Source organism: Gordionus sp. m RMFG-2023, chromosome 1 (genome assembly GCF_954871325.1).
Source record: "Gordionus sp. m RMFG-2023 chromosome 1, tfGorSpeb1-WG-v2, whole genome shotgun sequence".
NCBI lineage: Eukaryota > Metazoa > Nematomorpha > Gordioida > Chordodea > Parachordodidae > Gordionus > Gordionus sp. m RMFG-2023.
The window spans coordinates 70,653,668-70,660,578 of record NC_088775.1 but is presented as its reverse complement, the minus strand read 5'-3'; the positions used below and the strand labels follow the sequence as shown (position 1 = coordinate 70,660,578).

General features: G+C 31.6%; 1 long non-coding RNA gene across 1 annotated transcript; it reads left to right on the top strand.

The window, feature by feature from the left end:
- Positions 1–1,223: 1,223 nt before the first annotated feature.
- LOC135922161 (uncharacterized) lies at positions 1,224–1,911 on the top strand. The gene is made up of 3 exons (XR_010570761.1): positions 1,224–1,574; positions 1,617–1,727; positions 1,767–1,911. It is a non-coding gene; the product is annotated as an uncharacterized LOC135922161 (long non-coding RNA).
- Positions 1,912–6,911: the final 5,000 nt, after the last annotated feature.

The following is a 6,911-nucleotide window of genomic DNA, read 5'->3' as shown; positions in this document are numbered from 1 at the left end:
ATATATAAATAATTTATAAGGTAAAATTGGCAGTACAAGTATTCAGTGCTTCTGTGGGAAAAGTCTGAACATTTCTGTATTTGAAAACTGTGATGGTACCATTGAATTTATTCTGATGATAGACATGTATAATATTAATAGATTATTTTTTATTTGAATTCCTCTAGAATGTTTGATTATTTGAATTCACGTCACATCTATGGTCAATAAAGCCACTTTATTTCAAAAATGAATTCAAGATTATAATAAATTTTTTGAAAAGTGTACTAAAACTTTATTAGCCTTTAAATTTGAAAAGAGAAACTGTCTATAAATCGAATCGTAAAACATGCATTGAGGGTTTAATTATGAAAAGTGTGCTAGCTTTGGGGAATGAATTATTGACAGGCCCTAACCCAAAAATGAAGTTCAAATTTTATTTATAAAACATATCTTTTTAAACCTTAATTTTTTTTTATATTTATGATTTTTATTTATAAATATCCTATAAAACCTTTTTTATTCCTATTTTTGTAGATATTTATTAACGTATAAGTTATCACAAGACCATCTAGAACTTTTCTTCTCATGTTTACGTAGTAGAGGTGGCTTCAATAATAATCCATCTGCATTCCAGCTGCGGTGTGCTGTTAGAGGTGTTCACACCTTTATTGGACAACTCTTATGATATACCTAATTGTTACAATTCCGTATATACTCAGAAGCTAACAACTGCTTTGTGGGAGAGTAGGTATCAAAGATATATTAAATATATATAAATTAAACAGAAGATTACTATTATGACTAAATTAATTAATAAATGCTTACTATAAAAAGAACCTATAATAACATGACATAAATATAATTTAATTAACTTAATTTTATTAATTAACTTTTATTACCTTTCACTTGATAGAATCACCGTACAATTAATCGGAACTCTTCCTTTCTATAATTAATTTATTACACTCCTAAATCAAAACAAATCTCCTTTCTAATATTATTTAGCACGCTAGATTTAAATCAAACAATTCTCTGTTCTTTATTTTAATTTTGGCCAACTATATATATACATTTTTGATATTCAAAACAAATAATATTATCTTTAGTTTAAAGTTTATTTGCAATAATATTTTCCATAAAATAACATTCAAATTTATAAAATAAAATAAATATTTCATTTGAATACAATACTAATATTTCACGACTATCTCTCTCCATTGATAATGTATCTACCTATATCTCTGGATACATTATCCGTAAACTTGTTGAAGAAAAAAAAGTGAGATGTCTGTTTACATTCACTAATAGATAATTCTTCAAACAACTATAATTACACTTTAATAAAAATTAAAAATTATGGTGGATTGGTAATACCATCCCAAAGCGTATCAAATTTATGCAAAATAAGAGAGCTCATTCAGGACTTTTGAAAAAGTATATGAAATAACTAAAAAACATGCCGTTAAAAAATTAGAATGTCTAATATTATCAAAAATATTAGGCACAAATATATTCAATGACCTGCAAGAACATATGTATGATCAAGAGGCAGGATTAAGTCATCATCACATTATAATAAGACTTATAAAAAGGTATATATAATTATTACTTGATTTTAATAAAATTTATTTCAGATACCTACATATATGTATGCATCATAATGGCAATAAAATCAATCAAAAATTGAAACTAAATATTAGACAAAAACTTAACAAAGCAGTACTTTTTCAAGGGCAATAAATCAGGTAGTATAAAAATATGTTATTTAACTTAAATATTTATAGGTGAAGGAAAAATTATTGTGAAAATTTGTTCGAAAAAAACCTTTGAACTTTATACTATACTTTATTTATTTATGATTAAACAATTTATTAGATATAAATATAACATATATATATATATTATTGTATTAATTATTGTAAAGATTATTTTTCCTGCTATATACATATTCATTATAATAATAAAATTATTTTATGAGATATAAATATAACATATATATTATTTGTATTTATTGTAAAAATTTATAAGATTATTATATTATTCGTTGATTTTTGTACTTTAGTGAATTAAATTTAAATAAATATATTTAGAAATGGATAGTTATAATTAATTATTAAGAATAACATAATTCAAAGCAAAAATAAAATATAAAAAGACTTATAAATTATATCTAATTTTTTTTTTATATAATTCAAAATATTTATCAATAAAATCATATATATTCAATTTTGTTTTTGAAGTAATTTCTAAAATTCCAAATCACATGTCAATTATTTTCATAGCAAATCTGACATAATAATTTTTACAAGAAAAATAGGTTATTAATATAAGCTGCATCTTAAGATTTAATTCTGAATATTTAATTTGATATATCATACTTATGAAAGGAAATTTTGCTTCCTGAACAATAAATTTGGTTACAGCCATATGCACTACAATATATTACCATTTTCTTAAAATATGAAAAATATATTTTATATAAATTTCAAATTATAATATATCTTTCCTCCCTTTGATTTTTGTTATTGAATATAAAATATTAAATTAATTCTTATAAAAAATATTCATTCTAACTTTATAAGATATATATTTCAAAAATCTTAAAGATATTCATGAGGTATTAAAGAAAACAAATCCATACTTCTCTAGAAATGACAAAATTTTAAACTATATTCTTATTACTATGCAGATTTTATTTTATATTGATTAGTCTATATAAAATATTTTCATTAAGTAATAAACTGCAAATGTTTATAAAATTTTTTTTATTCATCTATTAAAAAAATACAGGGGTGTCGCTAGCCTTTACAATCTCAGGGGGCTGAACTAAAAAAAATTTATGGGGGGCGTAATTTACGGGTCGGGCCGACTTTTTTAAAATTTACTAACCATAAATAATTATTCTGAACGTCATTTATTATATTTTGCATACAAAATAAACTAGCATATAAAAATAATATTTTTTAATAGAAAATACAATATATAATATTTTCGATTGTTGATATGAAATGATGTTGCGTCTAAAGAATAATAAATGATAAAAAAGGTTAATTAATTCATATATGCCTCAATTGATAATAGTTTGTGAAAACTACATAATATACAGGGTTATGCAGTATCGCGGATATTTGTATCTTGTATCTTTTTTAAAATTTTGGAAAGTATCTTGTATCCAGTATCTAAGATACATATTATTTAAAAGTATTTCAACCGAAAATTATAACAATAAATTTAAACTAAGCATACTTAATGGCAAATTTTTTGAAGTACTTCAAGATGATCATAATAAAGAAATTCATCGTGACTTTGGTATTGACGAAAAAGTTATAGCAACTGTTACAGGTAACAGCTCTAACTTTAAGAAAGCTTTCAAGGAGTTCGGATATTCTATGGAAGCTGTAGAGAATGACTTTGACATCAATGATGATAAATGTATAGAATTCGAAATCATTGAAAGTATTATTTAATACTTATTTAAATTTATTATTTTATAAAGTATCTGTATCCGAATACAATTTTCTGAAAATTTGCCCAACCCTGATAATATATTATAATTCTTAGCAACTTACATTGACAAAAGGTCATGAAACTAATATAACTCCCTATTACCATTTAAGACAATGTTTTATAGAATGGACTAATAAGAAAAAATTTATTCTTGAAGAAGAGAATATAAACGACCAATCCAAATCATAAAACTATATGGTGGTTAGAGCTTCCTCTTAGATGACATAATGGAAGCTAGATAAGTAATCGAGAAAATTATTGTATGATATTAAATTTCTAAAAGATTATCTTCCATTTTCAATGTTATATAAACGACTACACAGTTGACCTATTGCTTATCTAAAATATGCGATCATATGCTCTCACTCTCAGCAGCTGTAGTAATAATCTTAAATTACATAGCCACACAAATAATAGATGCTGGTTAATTTGCAGCCATGACACTCACGATGGTAACCCATCACAATTTATTCTGTTATATAAATTGATACAACAAAAACATTAAAACCTTTAGAAGAAATTATGCAAATATATTGAAGCCTTGAGTTATTTACACGGCAAGGATGCCATATTAGAAATGAAATATTTTGTAACTACAAAATAAGAACCAGAGTGATATCATGAAAGCAATTAAGATTTTATATATTATTGTCGCACCATCTTTAGTTGGTATATTATATCTTAAAATAATAGTAGTTTGTAATAATATCAAAAATATATTTGTATTAAAGATTTAACTCAAATCTATATTTCGAAGAAGAAAAATATAGCTTTCCTAAAAACACGTAAAAAAGAGAAGAAAAGATATCTAATTTATTACATCTATTGTGAGATGTAGTGTTGTTAAATGGTTGGTTTTTTTTGACAAAGACCCCTAGTCGAAGTCGTAAAAATTGGCCCAACCCTGAGCCAGGGTCGAAAAATCGACCACGACCCAGCCCGACCCATTCGGTCTGTTGAGCCGACCCGTGGTGGCTTACTGGGTCGGCCTACTGGGTTGGCTTGCTGGGTCAATTTGTTGAATATATTGAATATTAAACCAGTTTGTTTTAATCCGGGTTCAATGTTTTTGATATAAGAAAAATGTTCAAAAATCTTTTGTTCTAGTAATAAATAGGCACTGCCATTATATATTACTCCACGAGAAAAATATAAATGCGAAAATTAAAAAAAAATTTATCTTAAGCCTAGTTAAAATTTTTGATACTAGAAATATATTCTTAAACCTTTGGGTCTTGTAATAAATTGTCACTGTTGTTATATTTTAATCCACGAGGAAAATAAAGTTGTGAATTTTTTTTAAGACGTTGTTATAAACTTAGTTAAATGCTTGTGATTGTTATTTTCTTTGAATATATATTCCTGTAAAAATTTATTTTTCTCTTATATATTGCATCACCAAAAATTATGGTTATCACGCGAAATCAAGATCTCGCTGGGAGTGGTCAGCCCCCAGACAACCTCCTCACTCCCGATAACTCGTTATCTATCAACCCACCAGATAAACCGCAACTCTCACGCAAGCTATATTGGCCATCTCGCAGCAAATGCAGAATATGTCAACGCGCATGCAAGCCATGGAACAGGCTCATCGTGAAAGATCGCCACCAAGGAGCAATATGACGTCAACACCATACGTCCCTCCTAGGAGTAGACCTCCATCTCCTGCACCAACGCTACCTACCCCGCTGCCAAGACCACCGCCCATACCACTTACCATAGAAGAAAAAGTGGCTAAACTACAAAGAAATTGGGCTGGAGTTTGCACTGACCTCTTGGAGCCCCGATGCAAGGCTAGCGAACGTGATAGACACGAGCTCAAACATATTAAAGAAGTTGTTGACCAAATAACGATCAACACGGAACCAGGAATTGTGGACTCAATGACAAAAAGGGTCAGGATTTTAGGCCTAGCTATCCATTGGGGCTGGGACACCGCCAGATTAAATGATATGTCATACCAAGAGAAATTTCTAGACTCAGAAGAAATCAAATTAGCCAGGGACCCCTTTCGAGCAAGGGCCCGTGCAGGGCCCTCAACTTCCTACCAACGGAGACCTGCCAGGAAGGAGACGACCTCCACCAGGGGTAAGAAAAGGAAATAAATACCCCGGCCATGACACAAACATGCTATTTCTCCCTTCTTCTTCTCCCACTTTACCCCCCCCCCCCTAATACCCAAAGGCCCTTTTCAGGGCCACCCATTCATGATCTAACGGAAGTCACGAATCCGGACAACGGCCCTCCGGTCCGAAGAGCAGAAACAGTGCAATTCCCAGACTGGCTCAAAAGGGTAAACCTCTACCTAAGGGAATTGAGGCATCAACTGTTTTCTCCTGATGAAGGTATTAGTTCGGACGAAGAAAATAACAATAACAATAATCACATTCCGTCCATACCCGAACTAATACCCGCCGGTCAACCAGCTGCAACGGAGTCCGATACTCCCTCCTTCCGCTCGGAAGACTCAGGTATCCCTGAGTGGTGGATTCCAAATGCATCTTCAGCATCCTGGAATTCTAGCAGCAGTGGAGCCCCCGAGGAAGCGTCCATCATCTCCGGCCTGGTCGATTCTATCTACAGTGTCGGAGAGGATTCTGGTATGCCCCAGGTGGGGTCAACTACAGTGCCCAACCTTCCGGATATTCTCAATGGAATAGCCAACGTTGACACTCATGTGACTTTCACGGACGAGCAACTCCGGGAGCGCCCACAACTCGACATCAGCACCGCCAGGCTCACACCCGGGCCGCTAATGTCGAATTTTACAAGACGTGTAGCCAACCGGGGCTTTAGACCTCGGTTGGACCCCCTCAAAATTGCCAATAACCTAGGGCACTACTACACGCATAGACACAGCCATGAGATCTCCAGCCGATACAAGGACATCGTACAACAAATGCTGGCGGCTGACGTCATAATGGAAACTGATTCCGCACAACTATGCTCACCTTTGTATGTAATACCAAAAGCTAATGGAAACCCCAGAGTAATTAGTGACTTTTCGGAGACATCCAAGAATTTCCTGCATTACCCAATCAAACTAAAATCAATCCCGTTGATGTCAGTTAACTTACACAAGGCCAAGTTCGCTTGCAAAATTGACATAAAATCAGCCTTCTTCTCGATTCCATTAGCTCACCAAGTAAGAAAGTTCTTCGGTTTCAAAATCGACAACAAATATTACGCATACAAAGTATTACCTATGGGAGCGTCCTTCAGCCCATATTGCCTACAGTCAATTATCCTCGACGCTTGCGCAAAGACTGTAAGGAGAGCATCCTACAATGTCTACTTAGATGACATCTTAATCTACGGCGAATCTGAATTTGACGTCAAATGGTCCACGAGATCTTTCCGGTGCACTCTCGAAGGATGGGGCCTCGAAATATCATTGGAAAAATCGGTCTTAGACCCGACGC